The sequence below is a fragment of the Piliocolobus tephrosceles genome, chromosome 7, assembly GCF_002776525.5.
Source record: "Piliocolobus tephrosceles isolate RC106 chromosome 7, ASM277652v3, whole genome shotgun sequence".
Taxonomy (NCBI): Eukaryota; Metazoa; Chordata; class Mammalia; order Primates; family Cercopithecidae; genus Piliocolobus; species Piliocolobus tephrosceles.
The window spans coordinates 148,345,725-148,364,530 of NC_045440.1; the positions used below are offsets into that span (position 1 = coordinate 148,345,725).

The 18,806-nt window shown below is 47.2% G+C and overlaps 1 protein-coding gene and 1 pseudogene across 5 annotated transcripts in view; both read right to left on the bottom strand.

The window, feature by feature from the left end:
• ZNF250 (zinc finger protein 250) overlaps positions 1-5,650 on the bottom strand; it is a 25,438-nt gene extending 19,788 nt beyond the window's left edge. For 2 of the 5 annotated variants that reach the window (XM_023188270.2, XM_023188268.2), the window contains exon 1: positions 5,117-5,650. The gene's annotated coding sequence lies outside the window, so the exon portion shown is untranslated. Of the gene's footprint in view, positions 1-3,542; positions 3,707-4,765; positions 5,014-5,116 lie in introns of those variants that run through there. The other 3 variants (XM_023188267.2, XM_023188269.2, XM_023188271.3) reach the window with 3 other exon arrangements.
• On the bottom strand, positions 3,646-17,465 carry LOC111523580 (annotated as a pseudogene).
• Between the last annotated feature and the right edge of the window lie 1,341 nt (positions 17,466-18,806).

Here is an 18,806-nt window from a genome sequence, read left to right on the forward strand (position 1 = left end):
AAAAAAAAAAAAAAAAAAAAAAAAAAAAAAAAAAAAAAAAAAAAATCACAAAGTCTGATTGTATTCTGGTAATAAAAGAACAAAAATGGCTGGGCATGGTGACTCATACCTACAATCCTAGTACTTTGGGAGGCCAAAGTGGGAGAACTGCCTGAGTTCAGGAGTCCAAGACCACCCTGGACAATACAGTGAGACCCCGTCTCTACAAAAAATTTTTAAAAATTAGCTAGTCTGTAGACCCAGGTACTCTGGAGGCTGAGATGGGAAGAATGCTTGAGCCCAGGAGGTCAAGAAAGCAGTAAGCTGTGACTGCACCACTACACTCCACCCTGGGCAACAGAATGAATCCCTGTCTCAATAACTAACTAACTAAATATTTAAAAATATATACTATACATTTTAAAAGTGGTATTAACTAGGTTAATTTTTTTCTTTATACTATGGCAGATAAAAGGTTTCAGTTTCCTGGAACAAGCCTGTAACAGGAAACCAGGACAGGCAAACACTATGGGCCTCAACCTAGACCTTGCATACTCAAGCAGGAAAACGTAAGAGCTGTCTGGGGTGACAGAAACTGGCTTTTAACAACACACTCCATCCACACTTCGCGGGATTCGGAGGTCCAACTCCAAGCTTTGCTCCATGAGAACACACTTCAGGCAGGGAGAGAGCATGATGTGGACCGTTTTTAAAAATTAAAAGACAGGCTCATGATGAGTCCTCTATAGACGCCAGGCTCCAAGGCCAGGGGCTGGGACAGGCTGGAAATCACCACCATCGAATACTGGAAGTGGAGTTTGAGGACCCCCCTCTTGAGGCCATGCCAACAGCTAACAAATGGGCAATATAAAGAACACCCACTCAGGGCACTGGCTGAGCAACGATCCCACCCACCCACTGGTCACAAAGGTGGCAGCATGAAGAGTTCATTTTTCAAACTCAGGAATTTCAATTTTGAAAATCTCCCTAAGGAATAATCCAAAACAAAAACAATAGATCAATGTTGTTAACAGCAACTGGCTTTCCAGTTTTCTTTAGGTGACCGAAAGCCACATTGCAGTGAGACATTCCTATCACTCTTTTTGGAACTCCTGACTGTTTGATGTGACAAAGCAGTATGCCTGTCATTCCAGAGGACCCTGAACATGGTGACACACTGGGACAGGCAGATTTGGAGTCTCCTGGTCTAGGGTGAGCTGCCAGGATCTCCTCCAGAGCCACTGCCTTCTCTTGCTTCTCATCATCCTCACTCCCTGGACTTCTGCTAACAAGCACTGCTCCCTCTTCATCACCAAGGAGCCCCTACCCCCAGGGTGAAAGCACTTTCAAGAGAGGCGGCTTCTGAGCCACCTGTGAGCACAAGGCAAAACACTGCTAAACTTACCCTAATCTAAACTAACTAACCTAAACTAACCCTAACCTGCAACCTTTCCAGAATTAATGATCAGAAATATGTATCCAAATTGATAGCTTTCTGGCTGCGCACAGTGGCTCATGCCTGTAATGCCAGCACTTTGGGAGGCCAGGGTGGGTGGATCACCTGAGGTCAGGAGTTCAAGACCAGCCTGGGTGACATGGTGAAACCCTGTCTCTGCTAAAAAAACAAAAATCAGCCGGGTGTGGTGGCACGTGCCTGTAATTCCAGCTCCTCCGGAGGCTGAGGCATGAGAATTGCTTGAACCCGGGAGGTGGAATTTGCAGTGAGCTGAGATCCCACCATTGCACCCCAGCCTGAGCAACAGAGTGAGACTCCATCTCAAAAGATGAAAAGCAAATAAACAAACAAAACAAAAAACAACCAAACTGATAGCTTATATACCAGTAACACCTAGTCAGAAAATACGAAGGGAAAAAAATCTATTCAACAAATAGCAACAAGAAACAAGATTAAACCTTAGAAATGCACAGGATCCCTATAAAGAAAGCTGTAAAACATCAAGGAAACACTTGAGGGCACTGATCTGGGAAAACATTTTTTGGGTAAGACCTCAAAAGCACAGAAACAAAAGCAAACTAGACAAATGGAATTACATCAACTAAAAAGCTTCTGTACAGGAAAGGAAACAATCAGCAGAGTGAAGAGACAACATACAGAATGGGAGAAAATATTTACAAACTGTCCATCCAATAAGGGATTAATAACCAGAATGCAGAAAGGAGTCAAACAATTCAATAGAAAGCAACAACTAATCTGATTTAAAAACAGGTAAATGATCTGAATAATTTATCAAAAAAAGACAATATGTATGGCCAACAGGCATATGAGAAAAATTAAAAATAGATCCACTATGTGACCCAGCAATTCCACTGCTTGGTATATACCCAAAAGAAAGGAAGTTAGTATATCAAAAAGATATCTGAACATACATGTTGACTGCGGCACTATTCACAATAGCTAAGATATGGAATCAACCAAAATGTACATCAAATAAATGGATACAGAAAATGTGGTATATGTACACAATGGAATATGATTCAGCTATAAAAATAATTAAATTATGTCATTTGCAGCAACAGGGATGGAACTGGAGGTCATTATGTTAATTGAAACACGCCAGGTACAGAAAGACAAATATTGCATGTTTTCACTTGTATGTGTGAGTTTAAAAAGTTGGTCTCATGGAGGTAGAGGGTAGAATGATGGTTACCAGAGGATGGGAAGGGTAGGGCTGGGGGGAGGTGAACATAGGTAAGTTAATGACTACAGTCAGATATAATGAGTAAGTTCCAGTGTTTGATACCACGGTAAGGTGACTATAGTTACTAATTTATTGTATATTTCAAAACAACCAGAAGAAGAGATGTGAAATGCTTCCAACACAAAAAATGATGTTTGAGGTGACATATCCTAATTACCCTGATTTGATCATTATACATTGTATGCTATCCTTGTATCAAAATATCACATGTACCCCATAAATATGTATAATTATTCAATAAAAAAGAACTTTAAAATACAGGCATATTTTTATTATTTTATGTGGGAAGGGCCGTTCTAAGCAAAATACCAAAAGCAGAAAGCAGAGATCCAGAGATCCACAGCTTATAAATCAAAATCGTATGCGCATTAAAGCTACCAAACTCCAAAAATGGACCTAAAGGCATGCAACAATTTAGTATATGACAAAAGTGGTTTTTCAAATCAATGGAAAGATCAGTAGTATTAGAAATGCCTACGATTTAGGGGAAAAAACGAAGCTGGAGTCCACTCTCACCCCACAAGAAAATATAAATTCCAGACGTATCCAACATTTTACAAGTACCACAGAAAAACAAGAGTTTATTTTAAAAATAATCTTGGAGTGGGGAAAGCCATTTAAAACACAGCACAAAGCCCCAAATGCCTTAAGGCAAACTATTTGACTCTTAAAAATTTAAAATTTTCTATTTTGAAAAAGCCCAAACCAGAACCAAACACCATAATCAGAGTCAAAAGACAAATTGAGAAGTATCTTTTCAACACACATGGAAAAAAATATGAGCTGGTAAATCACAAAGTAATACAAACGGCTAAAACACAAATGAAGGGATTTCAACCTCACCAATAAACGAAAAACGTTGACCTGGCAGGAATGCAGTGACCTGTCAAGCGCACAGGACCAGAGCCGCGGACGGGGCGGAAATGTCAGTGGCAATCTCCCACCGTTACCCACTTGGGAGAGTCCACCGGACAGAGAAACCTACGTCCAGAAGACAGTTAGGAACTGAAAAATCCACGCGCACCGACCCGGCGGAGGACGAGCGGAGCGCCCCCTGCCGCCCCCGAGTTAGTCCAAACGACAGCAGCTTCCCTTTGATGACAGGAAAAAGGGTGTGCGCGCGTGCCTAGAGCGCTAACGGCATCCGAAACTGTTCCAGTTCCTGCCTCTTCATGCACTGGCAGAGTGTTGGCGGGTGACTTATATTTTTCTGACATGCCTGCATTACAAGTATTGCATATTATTTTCAATTTTAAAATTAAGCCAATAAACAAGGAAAATATATGCTGTGTTGCAAAGAGTTGGGCTCATTCATTAAAATAGGGCTCTGACAAAGTAACAGAAAAGACAGCATCGACAGCAAAACGGGGAGAGGATAAGACACCCGGCAAGCAGCACACTCGAAAGCAGCTCGTTTTCGTCTTGACGCGGGAAGACTTTTTACAGCTAAATAAAGTGGCGCTCCCGGTGCGCCGCCGGGGTCTTCATGGGGCTCCTCAGGTTGTGCTTAAAACAGAAAAAGCCTCCATTTTTATATTTTGGGGAAGCTCCCCACCCCTTTCCGGGCCCATCCCAGGGGACACTAGACCCCCAGGAGCGCCGCCAGAAGAGCGGCCCGGGGGTCCGGACTGCGCCCCTAGGACTCCGGCCAACCTGGCCCGAGGCACGGCGCCGGTAGAAAGCGCGCGGGAGGGCCCGAGGGGGAGCAACGCCGGAGATCTGAGGCGATCCAAGGTGGGAGGGACGCCGGGGCTCTGAGGGGGCCCACGGGGGGAGGGGCGCGGAAGGGACCGAGGCCGTCCGAGACGGGCGGGGGCGCGGGAGGGCCCGATGGGGTCCAAGGCCGGGCGAGGGGAAGGGTGGGAACCCCGAACCGGGGAGAGGGCGCGGTCTTGGCCCTGGGGAGGAGGCCGCCGCGCGTCCGTGAGGGGAGGGGACCAGCGTAAACGGAAGAGGCAGTGCGTGCTCGCGGGGAAGAGTCCACGATTCGTATGGAGGACGCGCCGGCTCGGGTGTCCGTGATGGGAGAGGGTCCTGGCCGGCGCCGACACGCGGCCCCCACTCACCGTCCACGCCGCAGCCTCACGCGCGAAGGAGCGGCATCCCGCAGCACCCTCAGACAAAGGGCTGCCCCGCCCCGTCTGCGCAGCCGCCAATCCCTGGGGGCTCCTGCCCCTCAGTTCCCGCCCCCACAGCTGAGTTCGCCAATCCTGGAGGGCAACGCATGTTTACGTCACTTTACCCGCCTCCCCGCCCGAAGCCTCCCTCGGTGACCGACTGCAGGGAGCTCTCAGGCGCCACCGAGAGCCAGGCCTCCGCGATCCCTAGAGGGGCCGAACTGCTCTGGGCAACGGGCCCGGCCGGCACCCCGGCCGCACTTCCGGGCGCGTAGGCTACAGCCCACCTTCGAGCCTTACCCGCTCGCAGTCCCGGTTCCCGAGTTCCTGCCGCCGTCGCCCTGTGGGGGACACCCCTGCCTGCCCCGCAGCCCCTCCTGGATTTGCGCTGGCTCCGGCCGTCCTGGAACTCGAGCTCGTTCCCCCCTCCAAGCCTTTGCCCTTGCGGTCCCCGCTGCTGGGAACGACCTTGCCCTCAGCCGCCTGGCTGGTCCCTGCGCCGCTGCAGTGCGAATGTCGCCTCCTCAGGGGCCCTTTCTCTTCCTTCGTTGCAACACTGAAGTCCTGTTTGATGACTTGCGTGAGGTTATTCCGCCCACTTAAGAGGCTGAGCGCTGCGAGGTCGGAGGCGCAGCCTGTCTTCGCTGTGCCCGGCGCGGCGTGGTCCCGGCAGGGGGCGACACTGAACAGCGACTGCCTCCGTCGCCCACTCGGCCCTGGTGTTTGCTTTTTGATGTGTTTACACCGCGCCCCTGGGGGAGAGGGGCGGGCCACACCCGCGTGGAGGCTCCGGCACAGCCCAGGACCTGACAGCCGCGGCAGGGCGGGTGGGGCTGGTTTGGAGCGGTGCCAGGGGAGGGGAAGGTCGGCGCCGAGTACACTTTCCGCTGGCCTCACTCCCGAAGGCCAGGTCCGCGTCGTCCGTCGGGCGCGTGGCCAGGCCCAGACTCTCAAGAGGCTTCTCCACAGGGTGGGGCTGGGGGCTGCTGGGGGGCGGCAGGGAAGGCTTAAGGTTGTGGGGTGGGCTGGAAGCGAGTGCCCGGCCCGCGCTGTTGGAAGCGGAGGCCGGGAGGATGTGGCGATAATTCCGTAATTGCCATGCACCAGGCAAACACCAAGTCTGCGCTGCGCTTCAGCGAACTTCAAAACAGCAGCCCTTGTGGGCAGGGGTTCGCACTTCACGGAGCTTCCATCCACCAGGCGCGTTTCGAGCAACGGGCCCGTTGCCTGGCGCACTAGAAGCCAATACTGTGGCACCAGTGTTTGAGAAAAGAGAAGGCTTTATTAATTTCAAGGTCGACGGCCAAGGAGACCGGAGGCGCGGCTCGAATGTGTCTTCCATACTGGGCTTAGGTCAAACTTGATGGGTTAGGGAGGACAGGTTGGCATGCAGAAGTGCTGGCGGGCAGGTTTCGATAGGAGGGCTTTAAACTTGGCCATTTATGGTAAGGTGTGGAATGGCAGGTTTCAGCACCACATCTTCCAGGATGATGGACTCTTTCTTTCTGAAAGCGTCCCGCCCCTCAAGCTCCAGTCATGTCTGTCTGCTTGGCTCCGCAGGGAGGAAACGTTGGTTCCGAGTTACGATTTTCCTCCTTTGTGCGTGCCCAAGTTACATGACTTTCCGTTTTGGCTCTGCTATACCGCCTGTTACCAACAGAATAGGGTCAGTTTGGGCCAGTCTTGTGGTTACACACACCTCAGTGTCACAGGATTCCCTCTGCCAAAGGGCTGTGAAGCTCAGGGCCAAGGTGATTGAAATTCAGCTCTACTATTGGATTGTCCTGGATTGTTTTAGCAGTTGAGAGGGATCAAGCTCTGTCCCAGCAACCTTGATCCCAACGAGAACTGATGCTCTGGGACCTTCACCTCAGACCTCAGTGCATCCTGGTTTTTGTTTTTCTCTTTCCTGCACAACTTTATTTTGCAAATGTTCATACATTCATAAAGGTTGAAAGAATAATACAATGAATACCTGCATACCCTTCACTTAGATTTAGCAGCTGACTTCCTCTCTAGCATGTCCCTTCTGTGTCTCTGTGACTGTCTTTCTTCTTCAACAGCACAATGTTTATTGAGTGCTTGTGTGCTAAGCACTAAGTGCTGGGGCTTCATCAGTGAACAGGCAACGTGCCTAACACATCCATGTCTTTCTGGACCATATGTGTGAATGGAGACAGTAGGCAATACGCAGAATAAATGCAGGAATTACAGAGTGTCCAGAGATGGTGAGGACTACAGAAGGTCTGGGCAGGTGCAGTGTGTCTGCTGGTTCACCCTGGCGACATGAGGCAGCAGCTGCCCCCTCTTCCTCTGGCTTCTTCAGTTCTAAGACTAAAGGCTCCAGCTTCTCCTACAGGGCAACAAAGGGGTTTCAGCCCATCCTGGGCTCCAGCTTGAGGTCACAGACCTCAACTTGTCCTTACGCTCCTCATTTTACATCCATCTTCCCTTCCTAACTGTCTGCCCTGTTCGAGCAACAGATGCAAAGACAACAGCCTTACAGGAACTATGTCCCACAATTGTGTGAGGCACAATCTCTGCAACAAATAGTATATGATATATATACACACACAATATATGTATCATTCATAAGTATACAGTTTACTTTTTTGTTTTTGAGACCGAGTTTCACTGTTGTCGTCCAGGCTGGAGTGCAACGGCATAATCGTGGCTCACCGCAACCTCTGCCTCCCGGGTTCAAGCCATTCTCCTACCTCAGCCTCCCAAGCAGCTGGGATAACAGGCACCTGCCACCACGCCCAGCTAATTTTTGTATTTTTAGTAGAGATGGGGTTTCACCATGTTTTGACACCAATTGTTTTGGAAAAACTCAAACTGTTTATTTTTCTGCTCTCACACTGCCACAAGTGGGATTCAAACCCACACCTACCTTAGGAGACCAGAAAATTATTTCAGAAAAACTCTCAAACTCTGTTTTTCCTCTGCTCTCATACACAATAACAATCAACACAGAAGGCTTAGGCAACCCCAAATATATGGGGATTTCTCCCCATCAGCAAGCAATCAATTCTACTGGGCGTCCTCCAATTCAGCTCCTTCACTGTCTACCTGGAGATAGCGCCAGATCCCACAGGATGAGGGCTCAGTTCCCCACTCCCCAATCCCGGACATGAGTCACAGTCTGGGCCTCCGGAACTGATTGACTTCCTTCAAGTTGGCGTTTCCATGACTCCCTCTTTGGGTTTGATTTGCTAGAACAGTTCACAGAACTCAGGGAAAACCTTATGTTTGCCAGTTTATAAGGAAGGATATTACAAAGGATACAAATAAAGAGATGTGTAGGGCAAGGCATGGGGAGAGGGGTGCAGAGCCTCCATGCCCTTGCCGGGCACACCACCCTCCAGGAACCTCCGTGTGTTCAGCTCTCTGGAAGCTTCTACAAACCCAGTCCTCTTGGGTTTTCATGGAAGCTTCGTGACATCAATATTTTTTCCACCAGGCTATGAGGTGGGACCCTCTCTGGAATGATGGTCTTATGACCCACAATTGGAAAGGTAGGGGAAGATTAGGGTCCTGTGGGCAGGAGAAAGTCAGAGAGATTTTGTTTCCTGAGGTCTTCCCCTGTAATCCCAGCTAGTTGGGGGGCTGAGGCAGGAGAATCATTGCTGTAACATCCAACGTTGTAACAAACGACTGTAACAAGGGCTATGGCAGTTATGAGCCAGAAACCATACAAACGTCTGTGTGGGTGGAAAGAGAGAGACCAGAAGTGCTATGCTGGAAACTATTCTTTTGAGGTTGTGTTCACATTTTTTTTTAAACCAATTTAACATATTATGTTACTGTCTTACTTAAGATTGGCATTGACTGTGCAACAGAAACCTGATTACAGTGGCTGAATCAAATAATTTTTCTTTTTTAATGAGTCAGTTTTTCTAGGAATACAGAGCCCATCTAGGGCCACACAATGCCACCAGGCCTCTAGGCTCCCCCTTTATTTTCCATTGGCCATCTTAATAAGCAGCTTCCTTTCTTTCCTTTTTTTTTTTTTTTTTTGCCTCATGATTGCAAGAAGACTGCTTCATTACTAGAATCACATCCAGATTCCAGGCAGAGTAAGAAAAAACAAAAGACAAAAGCAAATGTATGCTCAGTCAACCCCACGTGAAACAGCTGTTTCAGAACTGCACCTTGTGACTTTTATATCTTTTTTGCCTAAAGTGTGTTACCAGTTCTAGCTCCAAGGGTGACTAGGAAAATGTCGTTTTTCAGCTGGGTAAAGTGCCATGTTTAAGATTAAAAATTGCCAAAAATCAGGCTGGGTGCGGTGGCTCACCCCTGTAATCCTAGCACTTTCGGAGGCAGAGGCGGGCAGATCATGAGGTCAGACAGAGATCATCCTGGCAAACAAGGTGAAACCCCGCCTCTACTAAAAATACAAAAAAATTAGCTGGGCGTGGCGGCGGGTGCCTGTAATCCCAGCCACTCGGGAGGCTGAGGCAGGAGAATGGTGTGAACCTGGGAGGCAGAGCTTGCAGTGAGCTGAGATTCGGCCACTGCACTCCAGCCTGGGTGACAGAGCAGGACTCCGTCTCAAAAAAAAAAAATTGCCAGAAATCCCTGATAGTGTTTTTTTGATGCAACCTGAGAACTTACAGGTAATCAATTTGACACCAGATAAGTGATAAAGAGTAAACTTAAAAATCAATTTAAAATTCATGACTTCAGATCTTATTTCATTAACTATCATTCAGTTTATCCTCAACCTAATTAATATGTACAACTGAGGATATTTAGAAATACTGTGTTCAGAGAAGAGAAATAAACATTTCTTATGGGGAAATATACTATAAGGCTGATAACACATTGATTTTTAAAAATATATTTGACTGCTATGTCCTTATTGCTTTATTTTTGCTTTATTGAGGTATAAATCGCACGTACTTTAAGTATAGTTTGATGAAAATGTTGACATAAGTAGATACCCGTGAAACTATCCCTAGGATTAAGATACTAAACATGTCCATCAACCCCAAACGCCCCCATCCCTGGGTCTGCTTTCTGTCACTCTAACTCAGTTTGTACTTTGTATGGTATTATATAATCATAGAAGATATATTATTTTAGAGTATGGGTGGATCTAGCCTCTTTCACTCAGCAGAGATATTTTGAGATTTAGCCATCTGCTGTGTATATCAATAGTGTGCTCCTTTACATTGTTGGGCAAGACTCCCAACAATTGTATTGTACATACCACAATTTTTAATCCATTCACCTGATACTGGACATGGGTTGTTTCCATTTTTTAGCTAGAGCCATTTGTATGTAAGTTTTTGTGTGTATCTGTGCTCCCTTCTTTCTTTCTCTTTTTGTTCTTTCCTCTTTCTTTTCTTTCCTTTTTCTTTTTGTCTTTTTTCTTTGCTTTCTTTCTTTCATTTTTCTCCTTCCTTCTTTCCTTTTCTTTCTTTCTTTCTCTCTTTCTTTCTTTTTCTTTCTTCTTTCTCTCTTCCCCTCTTTTTCCCTCCCTCTCTCTTTCTCTCTCTCTCTTCTTTCTTTTGAGACGGAATCTCACTCTGTTGTCCAGGCAGGAGTGCAATGGCATGATCCAGGCTCATTGCAACCTCTGCCTCCTGGGTTCAAGCAATTTTCCTGCCTCAGCCAACTGAGTAGCTGGGATTACAGGCAAACACCACCACGTCTGGCTAATTTTTGTATTTTCAGTAGAGATGGAGTTTCACCATGTTGGCCAGGCTGGTCTTGAACTCCTGACCTCAAGTGATCCACCCGCCTCTACTCCACAAAGTGCTGGGATTACAGGTGTGAGCCACTGCACCCCAGCATGCTTTTGTTTCTTTTAAAGAAACTGTCAACCTCTTTCTAAAGTGTTTTTCACCACTTTACCCTCCTTGAGCAGTATGTGGCAGCTCCAGTTGCTCCATATACTTGCCTACCCTTGGTATTGTCAATCTGTACAAATTAGCCATGCTGGTGGGAGTACAGTGGCATCTCATGTGTTTTTCTTTTTTTGAGATGGGGTCTCACTCTGCTGCCCAGGCTTGAGTGCCTTGGCATGATCTTGGCTCACTGCAACCTCTGCCTCCCAGGTTCAAGTGATTCTCCTGCCTCAGCCCCCCAACTAGCTGGGATTACATGCGTGCACCACCATTCCCGGGTAATTTTTGTATTTTTAGTAGAGACAGGGTTTCGCTGTGTTGGCCAGGCTGGTGTCAAACTCCTGACTTCAAGTGATCCACTTGTCTTGGCCTCCCAAAGTTCTGGGATTACAGGTGTGAACCACCGTGCCCAGCCTCATTGTGGTTTTTATTTGCATTTCTTTAATGCTTAATGGTGCTGAGCGTCTTTTCATGTGCTTATTTACTATGTAGATATATTCTTTGGCGAAGCAGCTGTTTACATTTTTTGCCCATTTTAAACAGTCATTTGTCTTACTGAGTTATGAATTATTTATAGGATTGGATACAGGTCCTATGTTGCAAATATATGTTTTGCAAATATTTTCTCACAGTTGTGCCTTTTCATTTCATTTCGAGGAGCAAAAGTTTTAAATTTTGATAAATTAATTAACTGATTTCTTTCCTTGAAAGTTCATATTTTGTTTCTTATTTAGTAAATTCTTGGGCGGGCACAGTGACTCACGCCTGTCATCCCAGCACTTTGGGAGGCCAAGGCGGGAAGATTACTTGAGGTCAAGAGTTTAAGACCAGCCTGGCCAACATGGCGAAACCCCTCCTCTACTGAAAATACAAAAATTAGCTGGGCATAGTGGTGGATACCTGTAATCCCAGCTACTCAGGAGGCTGAGGCAGGGAGAATCACTTGAACCTGGGAGGCAGAGGTTGCTTGTTCACTGATGTAGCCTTGGCGCTTAGTGTTTAGCACACAAGCACTCAATAAAACAAAAAGTAATAATAATAAAATTAATTAATTCTTGCCAAGTCAAGGTCTCTAAGGTTTTCCCCTAAGTTTTTTTTTTTTTTCTTTTTTCTTTTTTTGAGACCGAGTCTTGGTCTGTTGCCCAGGCTGGAGTGCAATGGCGCGATCTCAGCTCACTGCAACCTCCGCCTCCTGGGTTCAAGCAATTCTCCTGCCTCAGCCTCCTCAGTAGCTGGGATTACAGGCGCCTGCCACCATGCCTGGCCAATTTTTAGTAGAGATGGGGTTTCAGCCTTCAGCTCCTGACCTTGTGATCTACCTGCCTTGGCCTCCCAAAGTGCTGGGATTACAGGCGTGAACCAAGGCACCCGACCTCCTATATTTTCTTCTTCTAAGTTTTATACATTTAGTTGATGATACAATTGAGTCAATTTTTATATATTGTATGAGGTAAGGACTGGAGTTCACTTGTGTTACTCAGTGGTTTCAATATTTCTTGAAAATGATACTCTAATCTTTTTTAGACAGGGTTTTGCTCTGTTGTTCAGGCTGGAGTGCAGTGGTGCCATCATGGCTCACTGTATTCTTAACCTCCTGGACTCAAGCAATCTTCCTGCCTCAGCCTCCAAAGTTGTTGGGACCACAGGAGCCACTGCGCCAGGCTAATTTAAAATTTTTTTGTGTGGAGACAGGGTTCCCCTATGTTGCCCAGTCTGGTCTTGAACTCCTAGGCTCAAGTGGTCCCCCTACTTTGGCCTCCCAAAGTGCTGGGATTACAGGTATGAACCACCCTGGCCTGACAACTCTAATCTTAAAATAATCTTTTGTATATTATATGTGCTATCTGTAATATAAGTTATAAATACTTTTCTCAGTTTGTCATTTTTTTACTTTGTTGGTTTTGATCATGTAAAAAAATTTCATGTGGTTAAATTTATGGATATTTTCTCTCTTGTTTCTTGATTTTGAGTAATAGTAAAATTTCCCTAACTTTCAGTTTCTAGAATAATTTATTCATGTTTTCATCTAGTACTTGTTTGGTTTTGTTTCTTTACAATTACCTCTCTGTTCCATTTGCAGTTTATTCTGCTACATGGTGTGGAGAATGGATCTAATTTTATCTTCCAAATGGCTAGCTGGTTATTCCAATACCCACATTATGACATTTATCCTTAACCCATCATTTGATTATATCAAATTTCCATAGGGGAACAGTCTCCACAGTTGATGTTCTGACTTTTGGAAATGCTCAGAGCTTAGCCCATGGGCAGAGAAAACTCTGCACATAGAAGAAGCTACATGGGATATCTGGGAGCCAGGGTGCTCCCCACCCCTCCCCAAACACAACAGGGGCCAGTGGTGACTGTGATTCTTGCCCCTCAAGCCTCAGGCAGGTGGTCCAGCTGAAATTTGCCCAGCAAAGGCCCTATTTCCCCCCCAGGCCCTGGAGCTTTTTTTGGAGGGTTCTGTTGGACTCAACGACGACACACAAAGCAGCACAGCTCAGAGCACATGCTGGCCAGCCAGCAGAGAGCTGGTGAATGAATATGCCGAGGCAATGGAAGACATACCACTGGGTGGGACGGTCATCACCCAGACATCTGCTGACAGTGCCGACTATATGGTTACCTGCAGACTCAGATGTTACCTGCAGACTCAGATGACCGACCCACCCACAATTTTGAGACTGATGATGTTACACAAACATATACACCCCAAGGGGGGTGTGAAAAGGTTTATTTTATACATAATTGAGGGCAGCAGCGAGGCTTCCCAGGTGGGTCCAAAATGGCTTGAGACAGCAAGGAAAGGAGGCTGGACTGGGTTTTTATTTTGGTTGGGGTGGGACTGATGGGAGAGTCCCCACATGCAGGCAGGGGCTTCTGTGGTTCGAATCTTCTGGTGTTACTAAAGAAGGGAGCACCCAGGCTTTCTTACCGGTTTCCCCAGGTGTGAGCACAAAGGAAAGAGGGAGGGTGAGACTTAAACACTGACAATAATCAAACATCAAAAAATGGCCCCAGATTGCTCATTACACCATGTGAGAAGTATGTTTTGCAGTGAGCAGGTCTATGCATATCTACCGCCAAAGGCAGAGGGAGATGAGAGGTCAAAGAGGCTGATAAGTAATTTCCCAGAAGAAAACATTCAACAGGGACTTAGAAACAAAAGTCATGTCTTAGGCAGCTTTGAGACAATGGATCCCTGCACCTGCCCTCCAAAAAGTAGCAAGCGTTTTGGTAAAACATGTGCAGCTGGTTATGTCTCAGACTTCCCTGCAAAACTTGTGACCAATGGGGAGGTTAGATAAGCATCCTTATGAGGGGTTATCTATGCCACAGGCATTGTGTAAAGACCTTGCCACAGGACCCTTTCATATGCCAGAGTCAACCACTGCTCATCACAGTGGCTTTGCCTCAAGAGGGCATCATTCTTGCCAGGCAACAGGCTATTTTCCTACACTCCACTCTGTGAAACCCACCCTTATTATCTCAAGTGCCCTCCTATTCTGGAGGAGTCCCTGGGCCCAGAGGGAGGGTGCTTGATATATAGCTTTAGCAGCAGAGCATTGCTGACGGAAAACAGACTGGGCCCAGCAGGATTCCAAATGAAGGAGATTTGCCAGCTTTGTTGAACCATCTCTAGTCTTTGCAATAGGGATATGGTCGGGCTCTGTCCCCACCCAAATCTCATTTTGAATGGCTGTGTCCCCACCCAAATCTCATGGGCATTGTAGCTCCCACAATTCCCACATCATGGGAGCAGCCTGGTGGGGGTTGAATTATGGGAGTGCGTCTTTCCTGTGCTGGTCTTGTGATAGTGAATGAGTCTGGTGAGATCTGATGGTTTTAAACATGGGAGTTTGCCTGCTCAAGCTCTTTTTGCCTGCCGCCATCCATGTAAGATGTGACTTGCTCCTCCTTGCCTTCTGCCACGATTGTGAGACCTCCCTAGCCATGTGGAACTGTATGTCCATTAAACCTCTTTCTTTTATAAATTGCCCAGTCTTGGATATGTCTTTATCAGCAGCATGAGAACAGACTAATACAAATGCCATTTTTGTTTTCTCAGAAGAAGTAAAATGAGAGATATGTAACAATAATTTGAATAGTAGAAATATAATGTGCAGAAGGATTACAATCAAAAAGAGAATCTGGGCTGTGTGTGTTGGCTCACACTTGTAATCCTAGCATTTTGAGAGGCCCAGGCAGGAGGAATGCTTGAGTTTGAGACCAGCTTTGGCAACATAATAAGACTCTGTACACACACACACACACAAATTAGCTGGGCATGGTGGCACACACCTGTGGTCCCACCTACTGTGGGGGCTGAGATGGGAGGATCACTTGAGTCTGGGAGGTCAAGGCTGTAGCGAGCTGTGATTGTGCCATTGCACCCCAGCCTGAACAACAGAGTAACATCCTGTTTCTTTTTTAAAAAAGAGAGACAGAGACAGAATTTGTATGCCAAAATGGAAAAAAAAGAACTTATTCCATTAATGAGCCAACTAAAAACATCATGAATAAACTTAAAACAGGCATGTGCCACCGCACCCAGCTAATTTTTGTATTTTTAGTAGAGATGGGGTTTCACCATGTTGGCCAGGCTGGTCTCAAACTCCTGACCTCAGGTGATTCGCCCACCTTGGCCTCCCAAAGTGCTAGGATTACAGGCATGAGCCACCATGCCCGGCCTAGACACCATTTCTTATTTGACAATGGTTCCTATATAATTGTAATGTACCAAATTAGCCTAATATGTCTCTCTTGGCCTTTCAGGAGCCCTAAATTTTTTTTTTTTTTTTTTTTTAGTTTGAGATGGAGTCTCACTCTGTCACCCAGGCTGGAGTGCAGTGGCATGATCTTGGCTCACTGCAACCTCCACCTCCTGGGTTCAAGCAATTCTCCTACCTCAGCCTCCTGAGTAGCTGGGACTACAGGTGCATGCTGCCATGCCCAGCTAATTTTTTGAATTTTAGTAGAGATGGTGTTTCACCATGTTGCCTAGGCTGGACTTGAACTCATGAGCTCAGGCAATCCACCTGCCTTGGCCTCCCAAAGTTCTAGGATTACAGGCGTGAGCCATTGCACCTGGCCCCATTGTTTTTTCAAAATTAATTAATTAATTTTTTTTTGTAGAGACAGGGTCTTGCTATATTACTCAGGTTGATCTTGAACTCTGTGAGTGATCCTCCCACCTTGGCCTCCCAAAGTGCTGGGATTGCAGGCATGAGCCACTGTGCGTGGACACAATGTGGCAAGTTGTGTTTTTGTTTTTGTTTTTTTTGAGACATGGTCTTGCTCTGTCACCTAGGCCACAGTGCAGTGGTACGATCTCAGCTCACTGCAACCTCTGTCTCCCAGGCTCAGAGGACAGCAGTGGCCCACATTCCTCGCACTTGTAACAGCCAATGTGAAAACTTTGATCCAGAGCAACAATTCTCAGTCTCCTCCTGATCTGGCTCAGGCATTATGGCCCCACTGCACACTCAGCACCTTGGGGCAAACTTCCTGTGAAAGTCCTCAATGCAGTGGATCTGGCTGGTAGCATCCACCGTGAAGGGGGTGCCCTCGAGGCCGCGGTGACACACCAGGTAGGTGAAGCAGCTGGGGTGGTAGTCCTTCCCCATAGCCCGCAGGATCCGGTCCAGGGTGGGCTGGGAGCACGTGGCACATTTCTCCAGGGTGGCCACGTAGCAGCCCTCGCAACACGCCCTCTCTCCACGGCGTAGAAATGCTGGCCCCGAAGCTAGGCCCCGCATGTAGAACACACAAAACAGCCCACATGAAAGACGCGATCGAGGGCCACAACCCCAGCCCCATCCCCGACCACATCTCCGCAGCCACCACACTGGCCAAAGTACTCCCCGCTGGGCGGGTGGTTCATGTGCACCTGCTTCTTCGACAGCCTGACAAGCTCATCCTCCGGAGGTGGCTCAGGGGCAGCTGGGGCCCGTGCTCGCGTCCTCTTCCTTCTCCTGCGGGGCCAGAGACCCCCACAGCTTCCTCTTTGGCCCCTGGCCCTGGCTCTCTCTGGCTCCTACAGCCAGGCCCCCAGACTTCACCTCGGCCTGGGACAGGAAAGTGGGGGCCCGGGAGGGGCCCAGAGGCCTGAAAGGTTCCCCGCCTGGGTGGGCCGCAGCCCCTCACTGACTGTGCCACCTTCGCTTGCACGGGGATGGCCGGCCGGGATGCTGGCGGCAGCATAAGAGGCTGCAGTGGGGCCTCCATAGGGAGACGCGTGAAGCGCCAGGCTGGGTTCAGCTTCAGGGAGCCCAGGCGGGAGGCAGGAGGTGGCGGGGGCTCCTCCGCCTGTTAGTCTGGTCCAGGGGCGCATGACCCTGACCCCCCTTCAGCTCGGCCAGTGTGCTGCTCAGCAAGTCTATCTCCGCGTCCAGGCTTCCGGGGAGAAGGCCCCCCACCCCGTCTGCAGGGAGCCCCTGAGTGCGCTGGAATACTCCATGGGACCCCACCCAGGCCGGCCCTGATCCTCTGGTCCCCCTGGGGCCTGGTAACACTGCTCAGATGGGAGAGGACAAAAAATGACCCTGGAGTGGGGCTGGAATGCTGCTCCGTGGCCTGGTGGTGGCTCCAGGGTGCTTCGGGGGATCGCTGTCCCCTGAGGGGCCCTGGTGGGCTCTGGCTGCTTCAGGGGCAGTCAGGTGAGCCCTGACACGGCCTGGAACAGGCAACTCCAGACAGCGGTCTTGAAGCCCCGGGCCTCTGGCCTTCAACCCCTCTTCGTCCTGTACCTTGTTTGGGACTCCAGAAAAGAAAACTTTTTCTGCCATGCCCGGCGAATTTTTGTCTATTTTGCAGAGACGGGGTTTCACCATGTTGTCCAGGCTGGTCTTGAACTCCTGGACTCAAGTGTTCTGCCCACTTGGCCTCTCAAAGTGTTGGGATTACAGGCATAAGCCACCGTGCCTGGCCACCAGGGGCCCTAATTGTTATGTCCAAGTTAGTTCAAGTCAAAAAAACTTAATTTTAGAATTTGAAATGTGATTTTGGGAAGTGTGTCAAATATCAAAGGTTTAAAACACCTGATATTAAAATAAGAAAGGTTTAAAACACTTGATCAACATAGGATGACAGTTCACTGTAAGATAATAGTCATTCATTTAGCCGAAGTGGTAATTCAAAGATTTCAGAAAGCAAAAACCTCTACACTTTGATAGAAGAAAAACTAAATGAATTAAAATAATAAAAAATGATAGAGAGGAGACTCAGTTTTTGGAACAATTAAAAGACCTAAGAAAGACAGCATGAGACAGAATCTGTCTCTCCTCTCCCTGTTTTTTTTGGAGTTTACTCAAAAGGTGAATACAAATATTTTTCTTATTAATATTATTATACAAGAAATTATTGTTCAAAAGAGAAAACCAAATTTTATTTTTGTATTAATCCATTATCAATACTAAAGCTAATTTTAATACAACCTTATAAACTAATCCATCCAGTCTCAGCTTTTGACTACACAAGATTTCCATAGTCCATTTATGACTTCCTATACATTTTTTCTACTTTTTTCCCTTTCCCAACTTTTAGATCCATTTAGACTTACATGATTTTTCTTTCATTTTGAAACAACTTGTAAATAACCTCTAAACTAGAGAAAATTATGTTTTCTTTAGCAAAAACCACTGAGTGTGGTGGCTTATGCCTGTAATCCCAGTACTTTGGGAGGCCGAGGCAGGAGGACTGCTTGAGCACAGGAGTTCAAGATGACACTGGGCAAGATGGTGAGACCTTGTCTCTATAAAAATAAAAAACTTAGAAATAAAGGTAGTTGGGTGCAGTGGCACACCCCTATAGTCCTAGCTGCATGGGAGGCTAAGGTAGGAGGATAACTTGAGCCCAGGAGTTTGAGGCTGCAGTGAGCTATGATCACACCATCGTACTCCAGCCTGGGTGACAGAGCCAGACTTTGTCTCCAGAAAACAAAACAAAAGGAAAAAAAAAAAAACCGGTCAGGCGCGGTGGCTCATGCCTATAATCCCAGCACTTTGAGAGGCTGAGGCGGGTAGATCATGAGGTTAGGAGATCGAGACCATCCTGGCTAACACAATGAAACCCTGTCTCTACTTAAAAAAAAATACAATACCAAAAAAAAAAAAAAAAAAATAGCCGGG